We start from the raw sequence: 23721 nt of genomic DNA, 5'->3' as shown, positions 1-23721 counted from the left end.
ACTAATAATAATAAAATATTGTAGTACGACAAAGTTTGACAAATGGATGCATCTGTGAGAGAAGCAATAAACAATCCATACTGACTCTAGAACAAGATGATGCAAGAACTGAAATATTGGGGCTTTTAATTTTACAACATCGCATGAGACCCTCACAGGCTCCACTATCCCAATGAGCATGTTGTCCCTGGAGAGAACAGATACAGAGAGCATATGAAAATGATACAAAAGCATTGAATTTCTTTGTTTTATCTGATTGTGTCACTATATTAATACCGGTGCAGTTACAGTTTCAGCACGCTCCAATTGCTATAAATCCTATGTATCCTATCCTATCCAGCACAAGTATACGTCTCGGGCAGCATGGAGGAACATACTGCCTCTGGTTCAGTCACACCGAATGAGTAAATACAGCAGTAAAATAATAATAACCGTAACATACCTGCATGTACTGGTCCCAGTTCAACCCCAACTGTAATTGTCAATGTAAATATCAGTTAATAATTGCAAGACATACAGTGTGAGATAATACGATTAAAATTAAGAGCAACAGCATTTGTAAAAACATTAATTCTTGTTTAAATAATACTGGCAATGAAAAAAGAAAACATACTCACTCAGAACTAGAAAATACAATTGGAAGATCATGATTTTGTGAGGCTGAAAGTCAACAAAGATCTAAGCAATGACAAGTGTTTCTCTAAAACTGTGGACGAGCACATGAAGAGGAACAGGAAACCTATACAAAAAATAAAAAATAAATAAAAACACACTGGATAAATTTGAGACAATGTGGTCTTGCTTTAAAGTTTTCAGAAATGAAAACTAACCAAGCCACTTATGAGAAGCTGATCACGTCATCTTGAATAAGAATTGGACCACATGTGACAGTAATGTTAGTATTCATGTAACAGAGAACTGTAAACCCTAACCAAGCCTTGATCTTGTATACAGAGCTGCTTCAGCTGCAGAGAACATAACATTCATGAGTCAACATTATCGGAAAGCTTTTGAGAGATGGAATTCAGATTTCTTAAAACTGCTTTCAAATTGAACCCTTTGAATGTTTGTGCAAAGAGAATTGGTCAATAACCAGAAATTATCAGTTTTCATTATCCTCCAACATGTTTTCACAATACTTAAAATATGTTTGTGCACACAGAGGCTACCTCAACAGCACTCCGGCCTCTTGCCCAGTGTTTTTGGCTCCACTATTTTGCCAATGAGTTTTGGTGGATTTATGATTAAAGCAAATACACACGTCTCAACCGGAGCACTTTTGACTCTCGTGCCATTAAAATATATTTACATCACTGACTCCAGCTCCCAACCTCCCCCAGCTGGTTTGTGTTACATTTCACACACACCCGCACACGCCCACACACAGACACACACTCGCACACACAACCCCATCACAGTTGAAAGTCCAGAGTCATATAAACAGTAAAGCATTGATATTGATTAGTTTATTGTTCATTCAGAGGTCTCAGAGTATTGATGTGAAGTAATCTGATGAATGCTCAGCAGGTCCATTCTGTAATGTAGCTGAGAGAGAACAGTCAAGGCGTACATCTGCCATACTGTTTATATCAAGGAGAAGTAGATCAGAAAAAATAATCTTTATTATCTGTGCCTTTACAGTAATCTGGGCTGAAAATCCTTCCAAACAGAGTGCGCGTGTGTGAGAATACGTTAGTGAACATGACTTCTATGGTCCAGAAGAGCAGGAACACATGGCAGAATGTGATGGGACAGAGCCTGAGCCATTCAACAACATGCATGGCTTTGACATGTGGAGAAACTGCAACAGTGCACTCCCCCACCCCCCAAAATAAATCCTTTATTCCGTCTTTGTAAAACTCTTGGGGGTCGTCCCTGAGTCACTCCCCCTCAGTACTTCACGGTGGCGTATTCACATTGCTCTTGAAACTGAACCCCTCTGGCTGTGCTCTTCGGGTGTTTTTTGTATTTCAAGGCTTTGTAACACACTTCGGGCTTGACCTCCTGTGGACACTGAGGAGAGCAATGACGTTGAAATGTTTCTCAGAGGCTCAGAGCGTCTGAGAGGAACTTGATCACTGCTATAAAACAGCCCTGCCTGTGGCCAGTGTGTCAATCGAAACTCTACGCTAACGTATAAATACACTGTCAGTGAAATATGTCATCAGATGGGCTACTTGTTTGTTTGTCAGCAGGGAAGTAACCTGTTTAGCAACAGCTGTTAGGTGCTTGTGTGAATTTCTCATTGCGATCTGGAACTGACAATGAATAAATCTTCTATCTCTGTCATTGAATCCGATTCAGGATATTGTTTCAGGATACTGCTTACCAGTCCAGACTGCTGTCATACTGCAGAGATAGTGCAGTCTGAAACACAACAATAAAAGCAAGGATTGCAAATCTGCTGTGGAGACATATTTAAACCTATATTTAACCTTATTTAACACACATGAGACACATAATGACACTTTTTGGAAGTCTTTCAAAGCTTTTCTGCAGCCACTTACAGACTTCCAAAGTGTTGTTTCCATGTATCTGAGTCCTCGATAAGAGATTTAATACATTAAGACCTAAAGACTTTTCACCAGTCTTGTAAGTTCAGATTGTTGTTCTAATTTCTTTAATGGAGATTTGTGATCGTGGAAAGCAATGAAGGTGGATCCTCACCTTTCATAAACTTTAGCTTTTCTCCCTGAAAAGGAAAAACCAACATGCTTAGTGAGACGAACAGTGCTGTAGCATAAAGGAAGCTCTTTTGAGGACAATTTCTATTCATGAAGAAATTACAGTTTCTCTCAATTCATATGACCATTTATAAAAGGGGAACAGTGATCTGTATTCACACATTACAGCAGGGTATATTTGCCGTCTCAGAGACAGGAGGTGAAACATCTCTATGAGAAACAGTTTCAGTTTGACAGTGACTGCAGCACAGAGCGGGAAAAGCTGCCAGTACTGTGACATTGTGTCCCCTCAGTCCATCTGTCACAACAAGCACAACCCACATTCCCTGGTCGGCTTCCCTGTGTAGATTCACATCTTCCAAGCGTAGCTGGATTGTGTGTCACAGGCCACCCATATCTTGATGCCATACTTTGCAGGCTTGATGGGCATACTATCAGTGTGTGTGTGTGTGTGTGTGTGTGTGTGCGTGTGTGTGTGTGCGTGTGTGTGTGTGTTTGTGGTTTTTCTGGTGTGTAAATTATTTTATAACTGCCGGGTCTAAAATGACAATCTTTGTATCCTGGTGGTGTACAGCTTTCATGGAAACATGAACAAAGGTGATGTTTCACTTTTTCTAATCTTGGGGTCACTCTAGGAAAAGTCATCAAATTTCAAGATGAAAAAATATCATTTAGGGGGTTTTCTCTGCTGTTAAGCATAGTGTTGTGTCATTTTTGACCCTTAAGACAACACAAGGGTTAAGTCTTACGTAGTGAATGTATTTACATTTGAAACTAATTTGTCAGAAGTGAAAAACAGAAGTGTTCATTTTCTTCACATTGTACTATTCTTCAATGAGCCGGTTTCATTTCTATATATATATGCAGTGTGTGAAGATGCCACGAAACAAGTTTTTTTGTTTGTATTATTCCAAAGAAGACACTGAATTAGCCACGAATTTAACTTAATGGCTACAGGACAGAAGGGAATTTATAAGTCATAAATATTTAAAAAGTGCTCAATACTGATAATTAACATTACAGTTATAAGAATTAATACGGCTTGTATTTATTGAATGCCTTGTAGTTTACAGTTACTTTTTGTTTTTCTGTTTAGAATTGATCCAAGTCGTTTCCAGAGGATTCTTGTGGTTCAGTTCAGGACCTCAGTCATTCAGAAACCAGATCAGATGTTTGTCTGTTTGTTTAAATGTTTCATCAACTATCTGTAAATAAAATTGTTGCTTGTTATTCCTAAATAATGCCTCGGCTGAATGATTTGAATATACGATCATACATGTCTTACTGTTGTGTTTTGATCTGTGGATCTGTAATTCTCCAATTGGCTACTGCAAATTTACTTATTTAATTTTAAATGTGTTATTTAATTTGGCTTGGTTCTGTTGAACATGTGTAATACGTCACCTTTTTAAATAACTGAGTGCATTGGATCATACAAATTTTAGAAATACTCTCTCAAGCTTCCCGCATTCGTACCTCAGAGATAGAAAACAAGCATTGAAAAAGTGTGATTACAGTTCTGCTCTTCTGCAATATATTTCCACAAGATCAAGACCAGGCTCTGAAAACACTGAGGGCTACAGGACAAGGACAGCGAAGCAACGAGCAACACTGGATACAGAATAAGAGCAAAGGATAATTTGGGGGATTTGCAGATCAAAACAAGGGTGGACCGACATCTTCCAACATCGGTCCGACCACTCTTGATCAGTCAGGCCAACGTTGGCCCAACGCTGCTGTGCTATCTGGGAGAGATCTAAGCAAGGTGTCAGGAGCAGTCCAGCGACAGTCACCAGGAAGATCTATGAGTATGCCCTGGTTGGGAAGATAGATAAATAAAGAAAACAATTCATCAGTACAGCAGTACATAAGCATATCTGAACTATTTGTAAAACTCTCACTGCAGCTCACTGCACACTCGCTGACCCCAGACTGATACTCACCTGTCTCAGGTGTAGATAACTGTGGCTCAGTAACACCTGGAACAAGAGAACCTATTATGTTTGTGAAAGTAACATGTTATTGTAATATATGAAGACCATAATTTACATTGAAACAAATTGTGTAATTTATTTACTCTGACTCTTTGAGAGAAAGAAAAGCTCCTCTAGGATGTGAGAATAATGCACGGGTGCAATTGTATTATTGAACACAGGATTGTTGTTCCAGATAAATAGATATGCTTTCAGTTTCACAGTATTACTTACTAGTGATAGTGGACAGTTTAGCCTCCTCTTCTTTATTCCCACCTGTGGATGAGAGTATTAGTGATTCTCACATAAATCTCGATGCCCCAGCCTGTATTCTGTATTGTCAGATCTCATCTAGGAGGGAAGTGGTGGACTAAAAATATGGGGGGTGATTTGTATCATTAATAAGATGCTCATTCGGAATTGTACAGTTAGATCCATAACTATTTGGACAGTGACACAATTGTCATCAGTTTGGCTCTGTATGCCACCACAATGGATTTGAAAGGAAATAAACAAGATGTAAGTCCTTTAAGTGTAGACTTTCACCTTTAATTTGAGGGTAGTTACATCCAAATTGGGTGAACGGTGTAGGAATTACACCCATTTTTATATGTGGTCCCCCCAATTTTAGGGGCTCAAAAGTAATTGGACAAACTAACATAATCATGAATTAAATTGTGAGTTTCAATGACTGCCTGAAGTCTGGAACCCATAGACATCACCAGATGCTGTTTTTCTTCCCTGGTGATGCTCTGCCAGGCCTGCAATGGAGCTGTCTTTAGTTCCTTATTGTTCTTCTTGCTTTGCCTTCAGTTTTGCCTTGAGCAAGTGAAATGCTGCTCAATTGGATTCAGGTCAGGTGATTGACTTGGCCATTGCAGAACATTACACTTCTTCACCTTAAAAAAGTCTTGGGTTGCTTTTACAGTATGCTTCGGGTCATTGTCCATCTGCACTGTGAAGCGCCATCCAGTTTTGAAGCATTTGGCTGAATCTGAGCAGATAATAATATAGCCCTAAGCACTTCAGAATTCATCCTGCTGCTTTTGTCAGCAGTCACATCATCAATAAATACAAGGGAACAAGTTCCCTGGGCAGCCATACATGCCCATGCCATAACATGCTTCACAGTTGAGGTGGTCTGCTTCGGATCATGAGCAGTTCCTTCCCTTCTCCATACTCTTCTCTTCCCATCATTCTGGTACAAGTTGATCTTTGTCTCATCTGTCCATAGGATGTTGTTCCAGAACTGTACAGGGTTCTTTTTCGATGTTTTTTGGCAAACTCTAATCTGGTCTTCCTGTTTACATCTTGTGGTAAACCTTCTGTATTTACTCTGGTGAAGTCTTCTCTTGAAGACTACCTCCTGGAGGGTGTTCTTGATCTGGCCATCTGTTGTGAAGAGGTTTTTCTTCACCAGGGAAATAATTATTCTGTCATCCACCACAGTTGTTTTCCGTGGTCTTCCGGGCCTTTTGGGGTTCCTGAGCTCACAGTGCATTCTTTCTATCCATTCACCTCTATCTTTTGGCCCTCGCTCTGAGAGGTAATATTGTGTCCGTCCTCAATCAGTTCAATAGCACAGCTCACCAACACCTCGGCTCTGTCCTGAAGAGCTCGGTCTTCCAGCAGTTCCATCCCAAACACGGAGATCTGACAGGTTTTATACAACATTGTAGTATCGATATAATTATAAGGTACTTACTCAGGGTGAGAAAAGACAAGAAAATCATTGTGATTCTGTAGGATCAGAACTAATGATTTTATGACCTCAGAGAGATTGTAGATTAAAATGTGAAACTGCCAGCTGTCAAAGAAACATGAAGAATGAAATTATGCAGAACAGCTCTGTGATGACACTGAAGGGGTTGTCCTGCATCTTCTTTGACAAGACCTGAACACGCCACAGCTTTACACACTATATAGACAGAGAAATGTCTCTCTGTCAGTCACCAAAGTCTGAAATATACATAAATAAACTGTGGCATCAGGAACAGTTCAGTGTGGAAACATTGTTTCCCATGAGCGGAGAGTAGTGATTGGCCAGTGAGTTCTCTCTTCAGACAGAATTGAACTTGCAACAGATCAATGGCAAGTTTGAAATAGAGGTATATATACAGATACAGACAGTGGCGTAAGTTTGGTTTATGAATTGAAGGGGATGCATCCATTACGAATATGGACCCGGGCACACAGTATTGGGGGGTACTATTAAACGTGTTCTCAACATTGGGGGGGACTCCCCCTGTCCCCCGCTAAACCTATGATTATGGATTCAGATACAGGTGAACATTAGAAAGGTAACACCTGAGAGGAGGCAATTCGGGTCACTTGTTGGCTGCTGGTACTCATCCAAGAATCTAATGTAGAGGAGGAATAATATACTATTAGTATAGTATAGACACTATTTGTAAAATGTAAAGCCCCTTGAGGGTATGACCCAGAATGGCAATATATGCTATGTATTTTCTTGAGAAGATTGAAAAACAATATTATACTTGCAGCGGCAGCACGGTGGCTCGGTGTTTAGTGCTGTTGCCTCACAGCTCCGGGCATGCTGCTTTCCTCCCACTGTCCAAAGACATGCTGGTTAGGTTGATTGGTCTCTCTAAATTGCCCTGAGTGTGTGTGTGTCTGTTTGTGTGTGTTGCCCAGTGATGGCCTGGCATCCTGTCCTGGGTGTACTCCTGCCTATGCCCGCTGGGATTGGCTCCAGCTTCCCTGCAACCCTTGCCAGGATAAGCAGTTTTTAAAATGGATGGATGGATATTATACTTGCTTAATACTTTTGGGTTTTGCTGTTTTTCCCGTGCACGTAATACACTCTGTTCAGAACTGCTGACTCCAAACCTTTCTTCCAGCACAAGAGAGATAGGTTTAGGTTTTAAAATAAACTTTATTTAACAGATGCAAAAAACAATTAACACATTATTAACATATATATCAAACCATATAAACGAACCTGAAAAAAGAGATGCAAACAATGAAACAACCCCCCCCCCCCACACACACACACACTTTAATAGCAAAGATATTTTCTGATATTTTACAGTACTAGCATCAGGCCCGGCGCCACGGGGGGTGCAAAAGGGGACAATTTTGTGGCCCTTCAGTTTTACATCCCTATTCTGTCCTACAATTTGCCCTCTCTATCATGCCCACTGGATTAGTTGCGTTGATGTTTGCGCTGTGTAGCAGCATACAATAGCATAAAACCTAAAGTTTTCAGGGCACACAGCTCACTTCTGGTAGCTCATTAATATGAATATTAAACTGTCTATATATTTAATTCATGCAACTCCCTCCATTCATTCATAATCACAAACATTTTATCAATTGCATAAAATCTCATTTTGATTAGCCTTCACACAGTAGAAGGGAGGGGTCAATTTGAACATGTAGGTTTACTTTCACAGTTACACATGCCCACAGCAAAAAAGTTTCACCATGCAGCTGCATCAAAATTGTTTACATTAAAATGAATAATTAGTAGGCAAAGTGAATAGTTTAGCAGTGCACACAACTGCATGAAAATACTGCAATGTGACAGTGAGTTTATGCATTATGGGAGAAATGCAAGGACCACTCAAAAGCAAACAGCAAAGAGAAGTGAGTAGTGATTTGAAAGAGCATGTGTAGCTGCGTCCGAGCTGCAGTATTTGTACCGATAAGTCGTGCTAGTGCTTTGTACACTATTGTTTGGCTTTGCGCGATTGGAAATGCATTATATTGGCATGGGGAAGTGTTATTTTGGTAATTGGTAATTTGGTAATTATTTTTCAGCCGTTTATAATTATTATTATTGTCCATGTTGTAAAGTGCTACGGTAGCCTGTATTCTTATGACAAGACAGCCGTGCGTGGCTGCAAATACAGTGTGTGTAATTGTACTATCGATTGTTATCATCGAGGCTCCACCTCATGCATTGTTTCTAAAATCTCATGCATTTCCCCCAAAAGATTCTGTGTGCCCCCACCCCCTGGTCATCAAAGACCTATGAAATGACCCCTTAGTCATTTCTGATGAACCCCTGCCGAGTTCATCCTGCCACCGGGCCTGACTAGCATTTTAAAAATCTGCAAAAGATTCACAAAACCATCAATCTTATTATTCCTGCTTTTTGAAATGAAGTAGTACATGCTTGTATTAATATTTTATTATTAAACACAAATTCTCTCCCTGTGTCCATCCAGAAATACACATGTAGGAAATAATGAAAAGGAATTAAAAAGTAAAATTCTCTCCAGTAGAGGAGCAGAGTGAAACAAGTGGAATAGTTAACCCCTCCATGCAAGAACACAGTTACAGAGGAGTACAGACAGTGTCCAAATCTCTAATGTGAAGAGCGGTGTACAGGGCACTGCTCTGCTCTCTGTATCGGCCCTGCTCCTCCATGGCAGCGAACACAGATTGAGGACTGAGAGGAAGGGATCTGGGCTTTTGCAGTTACACCTGCTGGACAGTATCCTCTGCACTTTCATCTGTTATAACAAATCAACAAACAAAACACAGAAAAGTTTTCAAAAGTCCCTAGAACATTGATGCATGTTAAAATGATAAAAACAGGTACAATTATATTCTGACCTTTTCCAGAAAAGTCTGAAAAGTTCACATGTACTTACACACACAGTTATCAGAACTGTTGTTTCCATCCTGCAGATCCCTGGGAAAGAAAGACGTTTATAAAATAAGATGTACAGGTTCATTCTATGTAAGGATGTATTAGAAGTAAAATTCTCACTCTTGTGAATGTGTAGAGGAATCATGTGTTTAACCTTGTTGAGTAGGAGTGACTTTAACAGCCAATACATTAGGAGTGATTTTAACAGTCAATGCTTTAGTCCCAACGATTCCTCACCTTTCACTGTCACAGGCATTTCTCTCTGGAATAGAGAAACAGATCAATCATTTGGATACATATTTTTACACAAGACAGAGAATACTGTTTTGTGTTGCTTTAAATAAAGATGATTTACCCATTTAAATTAAAAGTAAAATGTATGTAAAATTATAGGTGTTATAAAGACCAACGCACTGGGTTTGAAATACAGGAAACTCAGAAGTGCTGTTGCCATCAGACTGAGTAGTTCTCCAGCAGCAACCCAGATGATAACACGCTGAGGAAACTGACCTGGGGAAGAAAAATATGGACAGAAATAATTAAATGGAAACCAAAACTACATACCAGAACCCACTATAATATACATTAGGGCTGCCTCGAATAATTGATTAATCTGGTCAGTTAATCAACTAAATAATTGATCAACGGTCAATATTTTCTTCATTTAATTGAGCAGATTATAATTTGTTTAATTATAGTGACTGGCGATTATACACTAGAACACTAGAATCGCCAATATTTCAAACTACCTACAAGAGCCAAAACCAAAAATGATAGGTTGCAAATGCAACCCCAGTTATCTGAAAAAGGAAGCACTGCCCAAGGGGGCTCTCCCGTAGGAACCTGATTGAAAACGTCACTCTATCAAAGCTGCCATTGGCCCCAGTCACTCAGAACAGGTCCCTTCCCACTTCCTGTTCTATAAAACATGACGTCAGTGCAGGTTCGTCCTCTTTTGCCAGGAGCAGTACTCCCACGCAACCTTGCAACCCTGTAATCAGCAAACCCAAAGCCGGGCTACAGAGGTCAACTCTAACGCCCTCCACTCACAATAGCAAGGCTGGCTATATATCGTGTGGCAACAGGAACATTCATGCTGCCTCTGCACAGCACAGGAGCATCCGACTCAACTTAACAGTACAGAGTGGAGAGCTCCACTGTGCTTACAACTTAAATATCATACAAACTAACTATATGCACCATGGGGCGCAGGAACCAACTCATGTGCCACCCGCGTAACACAGGAGCAGTTGACACCTGCTGATTAGACCAGCTCAAGTGCTTACCGCTGAGGGCAGCAGCAGTGGTCTCTTGCCCTATGGCACACAGCCAGAGTGGGCCACAGACCTGCTGACCAAGGAACTATGTACACAGTGAGGCAGCAAGGACAGCTTGAGCACCATCAGCTGGGAACAGCGTCAGTGAGTTCCAGTCTACACAAGCTAGAACGGAGCAATAGTCCTGCTGTCTACACATGCTATATATAACGGGGTACAGGACAGACACATGCACCACCGCAACACAATGTAATAATGAACAAACTATATACAGGGAGGCCTCATAAGGCAACGTACCTGTAGGCCGCATGACAGACCCTGGGAACACAAGTCAGCAAGTCCAGGAGCAGCTTGCGTGAGTGCTCGACTGGAAGGCATAGTCCAAGTCCAGTGGAAGGGAAAGAAATGGTTCAATAGCTCCATCAGAATGAACTTAACAGGGGCAGACTGGGAGGAAATCAGAAGCCAGAGCCTGTAGGCTACTGGAGCTTGACTGCAGCCAACACCATGTTCCCAATGGAAAGGATTGGTCCCATCATGTCCAACCTGTAGAACCGGACAAAGCGGCGAGGCAGCAACCGCACAAATGTCGGCCAAGGGGGTGCTTTGAAAAAGGGCACATGATGAGGTAATGGTAATGGTGTCTACAATCCAATGCGAGAGGTGCTGCTTTGAAAGCGCCTGGCCCTGTGTCCGCACTCCATAACACACAAACAATTGGTCTGAGCGCCGAATGTCCTCAATGCGTTCCAAATAGCACCTGAGGACCCACACAGGGCAAAGTAGGTGAAGCCGACTCTCTTGCTCTGAAGCAAAGGGAGGAGGATGAAAAACCATCAACTCAATAGGCCTGTTGATGTGGAACGGACACAGCACTTTCGGGAGGAATGCAGGGTTAGCCCGTAGCTTGACCCTGGTGCCATCTCCCGCAAAACAGACACACGATGGGTGTACGGACAGGGCATGTAACTCGCTCACGGGTCAGCTCAGCTGAGTTCAGTGGCTCAAATGGGGCTTGGGAAATTGTGTTCAGCACTACATCAAGGCACCATGCAGGCAGTGAAGGGGTGAGAGGAGGCTGCAGCCGTCGAGCCGAACTCCCTTCAGAAACTGCACAGCCAAGAAATGAGACCCAGGGGGTTCACCATCAATCCGGACATAACATGCGGAGATGGCCGCCAGATACACTTTGAGCGTGGGCGTGGACTTGGCCCTGGTCCAACAGCTCCTGTAGAAATTGTAATATGTCCCAAATGGGGCAATTAATTGGGTCTTGACCGCCGTCTTGGCACCAGGTGCTAAACGTTCGCCAGCGGTAGGAATACTGCATAGAGGGAGCTCTCGCCGACAGAATAGTGGCTACTACCATATCTGACAGACCCCAGGCAATCAGTCGCTCCTGCTCAGAGACCAGGCCCAGAGCTGGAGGAAGGCAGGATTGGGGTGCCAAAGCGTGCCCTGCACCTGGGACAACAAGTCTGGTCTCACTGGGAGCTGCCAAGGCTCTCCATGGAGGAGGGTGATCAGGTCTACAAAACAGAATCTGTGAGGCCACTGTGGGGCTATCAGCAGAACTGTCGCTCGTTCTCTCCTGACCTTCTCCAGGACCACCAGGAGAAGGGGGAATGGTAAGAACCCGTAAAGGAGTGTAAAGGCCAAGTGTGGGCTAGCGTGTCGATTCCTAAGGTTCCTGAGCGGTCTTGGACGGAGAACCATAGTGGGCAGTGTGTGGACTCTGCTGAGGCAAAGAGATCCATGTCTGCCCTGCTGAACTGGCTCCACAGTTGCTGTATCACAAGCGGGTGGAGGCGCCATTCCCAGACTGGGGGGCCTCCCCAAGAGAGGAGGTCTGCCACTGTGTTGGACAGGCCAGTCTGCGTGACCGGAGACCTCCTTGCCTATTGATATAGGCGACCACCGCTGTGTTGTCCGTCCGAACCAGCACATGTCTGTCCCGCAGGACCGTCAGGAAATGAGACAGTCCAAGGAGTACGGCCTGTAGCTCCAGGACGTTGATATGGAGGGCCCATAGGGGCTCCGTCCACCTGCCTCGGACTCCACGTCCGTTGCAGACTGCTCCACAACCCTGCTTGGAGGCGTCTGTCGTCATAACTGCTCGGTGGTAGACTGGCCCCATGGGCTCACCGAGGGTCAAATTGTGAGGGCTCCGCCACCAACGGAGCACCTTCCAGCATGCCAGATTGAATGTGATTCAGCGTGCATAATCACGGCGAGGATGCATCTGTAAAGACTTTAACCTCCGCTGCAGCGTCCTCAATCGGAGGAGGCCGAGGGGGAAGGTCTGTGATGCTACCGCTAGGAGGCCCAGCAGCCTCTGGCAAGGGGACACCCTGACGCGAACTCTCAGTCAGAAGAGGGAGAGACACATGTGTATAGAGACAACTGAATACATGGAACCCCTGGTAACGCAAGGGGCCGAACACAATGTCCATGCACTTGGAAAAAGTGCGTGGGGCTAGCAACAGGCCAAACGTGGGAAAAGCAAACTCGAACGCTTGGCCCTCATAGGCATGGAGGACTGGCTCCATGGACAGAGAGCGAGATGAGGACGTCCTTGCTCTGAATAGCAGGATGGACCAGCAGCAAACAACAGCCCAGACCCTGACTCCCCCACATCTCGAGTCTCCACTGTCGGCCCATGTTCCAGACCTCCGGGTCCGCCGAAGTCGTGGCCAAATCTCGCCCGCTATCGGTGCACAGACAGATGGGGCAGAGGACCTCCCCACACCAGGTGGGCAAGGTGTGTCAGCCACAAGCGGCGCAATGGCGGGGGCAAGAGAAGCTCATTATTATTATTATTATTATAATTATTATTTTTGTCATTTAGCCGACGCTCTTATCCAGGGCGACACACGTGCATGACCAGGGAAATGTGCAGTGGGGTGCCGGTCAGTGTTTGCCGGACTGAACACTGTGTATACCAAACACCAGGTGCTGGATACAAGTGCCGCACAGGCCAGTAGGCTTAACCACACCAAATGTTCCGGGGTTTCAAGGGAACACTGGGTGATGCGGTGATGCGGTGGAAGCTGGCGGAGAAGCACCAAGGCTCAGGCCGGGCAGCCGGGTCTCAGATTTTACTGCTGCTGCTAGCGTTCCTGCTGTGGAGGAAAAAGCCCTGTGGACAAAAACCAACAAAGCAAGCAGCCGGAATATATATAGCACTATATAAACATGACTATTATTTTGAAAAAGCTCTTCTTGTGAACGAAACTGAAACCGAAAGCATATCCGGACCTCCGGTGTGCAAACGGGACAGAATCGGGATTAGCTATAAAAATAACTAAACACACACAAGTCAGAGATGATGTGTAGTGAAAATGGTGGTGAACAACACTATGAAGTGATAGCTCATGTTCTCAGTTCCAGCAAAATGGCAAAAGAGGATGAACCTGTGCTCACATTTTATAGAATAGGAAGTGGGAAGGGACCTGTTCTGAGTGACGAGCACAGGGGCCAATGGCAGCTTTGATAGAGTGACATCCCCCTTGGGCAGTGCTTGTGACTTGAAAGATAACTAATAAAAATGGAGTAGGGTATGTAAATGGAAATATGAACATAAAGCATTAAAATGATTGGTATAAATAACATAAAAGTGCTTTTTTTTCTAAACCTGTACACTGCACAGTCCAAACAAATCAGTGAAACAAGTGTTTATTTGTGTTGTAATCGCTCTCTGTGTCCACTCAATCTGATTACAGTTGTAAGAAGACACTTGTAATGCTATACAATGTGTGTGGTTTTTCAATCACATGAAAGACTGTAGACAGGTGAGGTAGACATTGTGCAATACCTGACCCTCTTTCAAAGCTTTGTGAATGCCAGGCCTAAACTCCCTAAAGAAGCTTTAGAGGTATATGCGGCTAAAATTACCTGTCTAGTACAGGAAGCTTTTCCTGAATATGGTGACGCTGCAATGAAAATTGAGAGAATTTGCCATTTTGTGCCTGGCCTTGTCCCCATTTTACAAGCAACATGGGAATGGTGCAACCACCTTGGAGGAAGCAATTGTTATTGCTAGTCAATGGGAAAGAGCACAATAAGCTATTAAACTTAGTTCTCTCAGTGCCATCATAACTCAGTCTCATGCTGCAATACCAGCTTCATCTGTGAGTCATGTGCAATCCACATCCTCAGTGCCTGCACCCACTGTTTCAAGTGAGGATCACCTCATTAAGATAATTGAGGGACTTATAGCTGATGTAAAAGCATTGAGAACTGATGTAAAACACTTGCAGGATGAGCATGAAATAATGAAACATACTTTTACAAGTCCATCTAGATCATACTCACCAGAAGACAGCTATGTACATAAGGAACATAGGGGGCGACCTCGAACCATCCTCACCATCAGATTACTACGTAAGACGATACACCAACTCCAGAATGCCATTTTTCCTACACCCAACATCGATCTCCAGGATCATCTTGGCATGGAGTCTGCACTGAACAGAGATACTCACCCCCTCCTCCACCTGTCCAAGCCATTCAACCCCTATTCCACAAGATTCTCGATCCTACAGCCCGGGGAGGCCCACCCATGTGCAACATTCACAGAGGGATGCCAGTCCTTACCAACTTGACAGAGACCCCAATCACAGACTTCCATGTCATGTAGGTGTGCGCTTTGTCCCTACACAGTCTGATTTTCAGGGAAACAACCATTAGTTGGTACTATGGGCCATGTGCCAACTAACAATGATTTCAAGGCCCCCAGCATTTCAGTGCCATCAACATTGCAATCTGCGGTCACAGATCCAGGGGTAGCAACAGCATATGTGCACGTCATCCTTGAAAACTCAGAAACTTCTGCATTTCTGGATACTGGATATGAAATTTCACTTATCAGTGAGTAGCTGTGTATGTCTATTCCTGCATTGAAGGGCAGGCCACTGATATTTAATAAACATTATGTAACAGCCAAGTCAGTGACAAGGGACTACTTGAACACACTGGGCACATTAAAAATCTTTCTACGGCTTGCCAGGGACACCATACAACACACCGTTCATGGTGTTCACAACCCACATCTACATCTACTGCTGGAATGGGATTTTCTGCAAATTTACCATGTTGTCATTGATGCTCATAGAGGATTCTCAATAGTACAGTACCTCTTCTAAAATCCTACTAACTTACCCCTCAGTGTTGCTTTGTATAATGCCTCTCGGATGTTACAGTTAATGCGCTTTCTGAAATAAATGTTGCAGTCACACTTCGACCCTCCAACGTCTTTGCTCCTATTCCAGGTTAACTGGACATCTTGAACCATCTATTGGCTTGTCCTCAGGTCTTATTATTGCCAGGACTCTCAGCACCATTGATGCTGGTCTCACCACTGTCAGAGTCATGAACCCTACCTCTGAGAAAATACACCTGTCTGGATGAACACAGGCTGGTGAAGTGTATTCAGTGTCAACTCCCAACAGTGGTGTTTCTGTTATTGAAATGCATACACACACTTAGGCCAAACAACCAAATTCACAACCAGATGTGGATCTCAGCAAATGCAACATTTCTCTGGAGCAGAAAGCACAACTTCAGCATCTGCTCAGCACTTTCAGCAACATCTTCAGCAAGCACAGTAGGACTATGGACACACTACTTTCACAGAACACCACATTCGGACTGGGAACACTACTATTCGTCAACCAGCCTACAGGACATCACCTGTCCTTCAAGTTGAGATTGAGAAGGAGGTCAGTCAGCTTCTGGAGGATGTTCTCATTGAACCCAGCCACAGCCCGTGGTCCTCCCCAGTAGTAATGGTAAAAAAAAAAGATGGGACTTACCGTTTCTGCATTGACTACAGAAAAGTGAACATGGCAACAATCCGAGATTCCCATCCCCTACCTTGGTTAAATGACACACTGGGAGCATTGGGAGGAACATGCCTGTTTAGCACAGTTCATTTGTCCAGCGGTTATTGGCACGTTCCTATGGCATCGGAAGACAAGGAGAACACACATTTCAACGCCTCATGGAAATGGTCCATCATCTGATGATTTAGAGCAGCAGTCATGAAACTTAAACCATTAAAGTGTACCTTTGCTTAAGACCATGTCACCGTTCTAGGCCACGTGATATCTGCGCAGAGACAACAGCCAGATCCTAGGGATGTGGTTTGTGTTCAGCACCGGCCACCACCATCATCACCAACTGATGTCAGAGCCTTTGTTGGGCTTTGCTCCTATTATAGGAGATTCCTCAAAGTCTCGAATAGCAGCCCCTCTTCACAAATTTACTCAAAAAGGTGTGCCCTCCACTGGGATGATGAAGCTGAAGAAGCCTTTCAATACCTCAAGGAAGGAAGCTCTATCCGAACCACCTGTGGTGACATTCCCTGATTTCAACAAACCTTTCTTTCTGCATTGTGATACCTCACAACAGGCAGTTGATGTTGTCCTAGGTCAAATTCAGAACAGCAGAGAGAAAGTGATTTCTTAAGCCAGCCACGTCTTTACCAATGCTGACAAACAGTGGTCAACATATGATAAGGAACTTTTTGTGATCGAATGGTCCATACGACACTTTAAGCAGTGGCAGTCCCATCAAGCCTGTGCAAGCTTCCATTGGACAGTGGAAGAGCAAGGTGGGCTCTGGAACTTGATGTCTACGACTTTATCATGGAATATAGAGAAGGGAGCAAACACACAAATGCAGATGCTCTATTGAGATGGCCAATGAGAGAATCCATTTCTCCTGAGATCCCCTGTTCACAGCAAGGGAATAGTGTTCAGTCACCATTCAGCACTCCATCTGACAACCTTAACTACTTTAAAACACTTTCAGCTCCGGTGACACCACCAACAACCTGTGAAATTGGAGTACAGTGTTCACCCATTGTACTGGATCGTCTCACACCTGTTCCCCAGGTTCCAAAGAAAATGAACTCTTTTGCTATGAGCAAATCTGACTTGAGAGTGAGAGATCTCTGCAATATGCTAGGCATTTTGAAAATACGTACCAGTCCATATCACGCTGAATCAGATGGTATGGTAGTGTCTTAATTGAACTTTGAAAGACCAATTGGCCAAGTATACACCGATCAGCCATAACATTATGACCACTGACAGGTGAAGTAAATAACACTGATAATCTCGTTATCATGGCATCTGTCAGTGGGTGGGATATATTAGGCAGCAAGTGAACATTTTGTCCTCAAAGTTGATGTGTTAGAAGCAGGAAAAATGGGCAAGCGTAAGGATCTGAGCGACTTTGACAAGGACCAAACTGTGATGGCTAGACGACTGTGTCAGAGCATCTCCAAAACTGCAGCTCTTATGGGGCGACAGGATCATGGGCGGTCAAGGCTCATTGATGCACGTGGGGAGTGAAGGCTGGCCCTTGTGGTCCGATCCAACAGACGAGCTACTGTAGCTCAGATTGCTGAAAAAGTGAATGCTGGTTCTGATAGAAAGGTGTCAGAACACACAGTGCATCACAGTTTGTTGTGTATGGGGCTGCGTAGCCGCAGACCAGTCAGGGTGCCCATGCTGACCCCTGTCCACTGCCGAAAGCACCTACAATGGGCACGTGAGCATCAGAACTGGACCACGGAGCAATGGATGAAGGTGGCCTGGTCTGATGAATCACGAGTTCAAGGTGTTGACTTGGCCTCCAAATTCCCCAGATCTCAATCCAATCGAGCATCTGTGGGATGTACTGGACAAACAAGTCCGATCCATGGAGGCCCCACCTCGCAACTTACAGGACTTAAAGGATCTGCTGCTAACGTCTTGGTGCCAGATACCACTGCTCACCTTCAGAGGTCTAGTGGAGTCCATGTCTCGACGGGACTGGGCTGTTTTGTGACCTACACAATATTAGGCAGGTGGTCATAATGTTATGGCTGATTGGTGTATGTACCAGCATGGAGGTGAATGGGACATTTACCTCAGTCAGGTGGAGATAGCATATAATTCTACCCCCCATTCCAGTACTGGTCTTACACCATATTTCTTGGTCCATGGCAGAGAACCCAGACTACCAGTGAACATTCTTTTTAGCTGCAATGAAGATATGTCCAGTGCAACACCTGGAACACCTGCCGATTATGCTCAGTCCTTACAAAGTTGACTGAGATTGGCCTTTGATGAAGCCACTTCCCAGAATGCTGTCGTTCAACATCAACAAAAGACCCGAAAGACCCAAAAGACCCAAAAGACAGTCAAATAGCATTTCAACCCTTTGAAGTTGGCAACTTAGTGCTGATAATGGATCCTGGAAAAGCACATTGTAAGTTGGCTCCAAGATGGAAAGGCCCTTTCAAAAGTTTGCTTTGTTTTTACATTGCAATATGGAGTAACCTACAAACTCATGGACCTTGCCTTTTCTCAGCTGCCACACAAAGTGTTGCACCACAACAGTCTGAAAGCGTTCTATGGCCCTCCTCCTGACAGTACCTCTACAGCACAAACAGAGAGAGAGATCCATTGTCACTCATAGAAAGGGGCCCCTGATGGTACAGGACATACTGCTCCCTGACTTACAGCTTTATCAGGAGCCCTGCCACACTGACCCAAATGGCAGACCAAGAGAGGACTTTGTGAACCACCCCGGAAGACTATGCTGCAGATCCTCTGCAGGAGCAACATAATCGCATTTCAGCACCACGTGGGAAAGCTCAGTCTCTCCTCCTCTTAGTCAACAGGAAAAACAGGACATGGCATCCATTAACACCACACAGTCAACTGTTCCACTTTCAAATGACACTGCAAAAACAGACAACCCGTAGTGGACGTCTCATCCATAGACCAGAGAGAATCACAGACTTTCTGTGATAATACCATGTTGATATTTGACTGTTTATTTATTTTTATTTTTTTATTTTTTTCATGCATTCATTGTATGTTTACACTAATTCCAATTAACTGTATTTCAACAGAAGTTGAAGTTCCGGCTCCACTTTTTTATATGAAGATAATCAATTACTGATTATATACAGTGCATCTGGAAAGTATTCACAGCACTTTTCCACATTTTGTTATTTTAAAGCCTTATTCCAATTCATTATTTTCCTCAAAATTCTACAAACAATACCCCATAATGACAACGTGAAAGAAGTTTGTTTGAAATCTTTGCAAATGTATTAAAAATAAAAAAACAAAAAAGCACAGCCCGCCTGGAGTTTGCCAAAAGGCACCTGAAGGACTCTCAGACCATGAGAAGCAAAATTTTCTGGTCTGATGAAACAAAGATTGAACTCATGTCTGGAGGAAACCAGGCACCGCTCATCACCTGGCCAATACCATCCTTACAGTGAAGCATGGTGGTGGCAGAATCATGCTGTGGGGATGTTTTTCAGTGGCAGGAACTGGGAGACTAGTCAGGATCGAGGGAAAGATGAATGCAGCAATGTACAGAGACATCCTTGATGAAAACCTGCTCCAGAGCACTCTGGACCTCAGACTGGGATGAAGGTTCATCGTCCAAAAGGGACAATGACCCTAAGCACACAGCCAAGGAAACAAAGGAGTGGCTACAGGACAACTCTGTGAATGTCCTTGAGTGGCCCATCCAGAGCCCAGACTTGAACCCGATTGAACATCTCTGGAGAGATCTGAAAATGGCTGTGCACCGACGCTCCCCATCCAACCTGATGGAGCTTGAGAGGTCCTGCAAAGAAGAATGGGAGAAACTGCCCAAAAATAGGTGTGCCAAGCTTGCAGCATCATACTCAAAAAGACTTGAGGCTGTAATTGATGCCAAAGGTGCTTCAACAAAGTATTGAGCAAAGGCTGTGAATACTTCTGTACATGTGCTTTTTTTGTTTTTTATTTTTTATACATTTGCAAAGATTTCAAACAAACTTCTTTCATGTTGTCATTATGGAGTATTGTTTGTAGAATTTTGAGGAAAAGAATGAATTTAATCTATTTTGGAATAAGGCTGTAACATAACAAAATGTGGAAAAAGTGAAGCACCGTGCATACTTTCCGGATGCACTGTAATGATCTGAAAGGGACTTGGCTTCCATCGGTGTAGAAATGGCAGAGTGATCCCTTGTTAGACTGACAGCGAAAAACAACACTGTCTTCTATATTAAAGAGCTTTTGCGCTGCTTCAATAGAGAGTGTCGTATGCAATTCTGTGGGTCAAACACATGGAAGCAGTCTGTTAATTACATGTGGTGTTGACTTACAGTGACGTAATATTAATAATATATTAATTTATTAATATTTAATAATAAAATATTGTAGTAAGACAAAGTTTGACAAATGGATGCATCTGTGAGAGAATCTAGAGCATCTAGAGCAAGAGAGCAAACCATTTTTCTAAACTAGTTGCAGACAAATAATGCAGAGTTTTCAAGAGCTGAAATGTAAGAGTTTTACATTTTACAAGCGTCCCATGAGACCCTCACAGGTGCAGTACAGCAGTATTGGAATTTGCAAAAGTCTCACTGGCGTTCCCTGCACACTCTGACCCCAGACTGATACTCACCTGTCTCAGGTGTAGAGAACGCTGACTCAGTAACACCTGGAACAAGAGAACATATTGTATTTGTGAATGTAACATGCAGGGGTGGAAAGTAATGAATTACGACTACTCTCGTTCCTGTAATTGAGTAGCTTTTTTGTGTACTTGTACTTGTTTGAGTATTTTTCAAATTTGGTAATTTTACTTTTACTTAAGTATGTTTTGAGTGAAGTATTGTACTTTGCTACTTTTAAAAAGGCATTTGTTACAAAGTACAAATTTTGTAGGCTGTCATGGAAAAAAAATGGTGTGATAGACAGACAAATGGACCAATATCTGAAGAAACAATGGATTCAAATTTCAAGCATTCTGCCCACGACACTCAACAGGCCAATCACAGTGTGTCCTGATGTTGCGGTTGGTCAGTCAATTAATCAAAGTCAGTTTGAGGTCAGTCCTCCAGTCCAGCAGCCGTAAGGTAAGTTAACTAGCTGTCTAGCCACCAGTATTAATGATTAGGGGTGTACATTTTTTAATTGAAATCGAAGATCGATCAAAACGAGTGTTTGATTTTGACCATCGAATTTAAATATGGGGTTGTGATTATTTACTTGTTTGGCTTATTAATTCAAGTATCAGCAAAAACAAAATGACAGCAGACAGTAATTATCTCTGCGTGTGTGCATTTCTCCCGCTTATCCATTCTAATGTTACTAAATATTTTAATTAAACACCTGTACAGCGTTTCAGCTATAAACTCCTCACAATTAATAAGTTATTAACACTTTCTTCTCTAGCCGCCGGAAGGTAGACTATACTGAATATAATCTAGCTGACAATCTGGGCTGTGTAATAATATTAGTCATTGTGAAAGAGTTATAATCGTGTTGATTCCTGAAACATGATTTTCTACACATCATAATGCATATATTATTGTCATTATTTTATTTTTTTAGCAGATTTGCATCTGTCTGTCCTCTGATCAGCTTTCCTTTGGCATTAAATCTTGATCACTTTGCAATCCAGGTCTCTGGAGCAATCTGTTGATCAATGTGCTGATCAATCTTGATCTGTTTGGTCTGCATCTGTAGTGTTGAAAAGCACGTTATCTTTCAAGTCAGAAGCACTGCCCAAGGGGGAGGGGTTTCTGCGCACTCTATCACTCTATCAAAGCTGCCATTGGCCCCTGCGCTCGTCACTCAGAACAGGTCCCTTCCCACTTCCTGTTCTATAAAACGTGACGTCAGAGCAGGTTCGTCCTCTTTTGCCTCTTTGCTTGACTCGGGAACGTAAGCTCTCTGTGTCTGTGTTTGTTATAAACATTCAAACTGCGTATTTCGGCTGGCTGACTCACTTCATAGTGTTTTTCACCACTGTTTTCGCTACACATCGTCTCTGTCTTGTGTGTGTTTAGTTATTAATGATAGATAATCCCGATTCTGTCCCGTCCACGCAACAGAGGTCTGGCTGTGCTTTCGGTTTCAGTTTCGTTCACAAGAAGAGCCTTTTAAAAATAATAGTCGTGGTTATATAGTTCTATATATATTCCGACTGCTTGCTGTGTAGGTTTTTTGTCCACAGGGCTTTTTCCTCCACAGCAGGAGCGCTAGCAGCGGCAGTATAAGAGTGTGTCATAAGAGATCTCGCCCGCCTGAGGTGCACCTCCGCCGGCTTGCGCCCGCACTACAGCCCGCAGCTGCGGCTGTAGGAGATCTCGCTCTCTCGGTTCGCCAAGTACAAGCACTGCTAGCCCTGTCCGTACACCCATCATGTGTCTGTTTTGCGGGAGATGGCTCCAGGGTCACGCTATGGCCTAACCCTGCGTTCCTCCCAAAAGTGCTGTCTCCATTTCATGTCAACAGGCCTATTGAGTTGATGGCTTTTCATCCTCCTCCCTTCGCTTCAGAGCAAGAGAGTTGGCTTCACCTGCTCTGCCCTGTGTGGGCCCTCAGGTGCTATTTGGAACGCACTGAGGCGCTCAGACCAACTGTTTGTGTCTTATGGAGCGCAGACACAGGGCCAGGCGCTTTCAAAGCAGCACCTCTCACATTGGATTGTGGACACCATTACCATGGCTTACGAGTCCACTGGGACCCGGTGCCTGATCAACTGGTGGCCCACTCAACTCGAGGAGTTGCCACATCATGGGCACTTTTTCAAGGTGCCCCATTGGCATACATTTGTGCGGCTGGAGCTTGGGCCTCGCCGCTTACATTTGCCCGGTTCTACAGGCTGGTCCCTTCCATTGGGAACCCAGTGTTGGCTGCAGTCGAGCCCCAGTAGCCTGCAGGCTCTGGCTCCTGCCTTTCCTCTCCCAGTCTGCCCCTGTAAGTGCATCCTGAGGGAGCTAGTGAACCATGTCTTTCCCTTCCACCAGACTATGCCTTCTAGTCGAGCACCCACGCGAGCTGCTCCTGGATGTACAGACAGCCCTGTCGATGTATTCCTGGGGCTTGTCGTGCGGCCTACAGGCATGTTGCCTTAAGAGGCCGCCCTGTATATAGTTTGTTCATTGTAATTGTGTTGCGGTGGTGCATGCATTTGGCCTGTACCCTGCTCTGTGTATTGGTCAGCAGGTCTGTGGCCCTTTCTGGCTGTATTACGTCATAGAGCAGGGGACTGCTGCTGTTGTCCTCCAGCGGAGGGCACTTGAGTTCTCCAGTGCCCCGCTGTGTACATAGTTAATTTATTCACATGGTAGAGCTGTAGTTGTCCTGCGTTAG

Source organism: Amia ocellicauda, chromosome 9, assembly GCF_036373705.1.
Source record: "Amia ocellicauda isolate fAmiCal2 chromosome 9, fAmiCal2.hap1, whole genome shotgun sequence".
NCBI classification, from domain to species: Eukaryota; Metazoa; Chordata; class Actinopteri; order Amiiformes; family Amiidae; genus Amia; species Amia ocellicauda.
Note: the sequence above shows the minus strand (reverse complement) of the source record.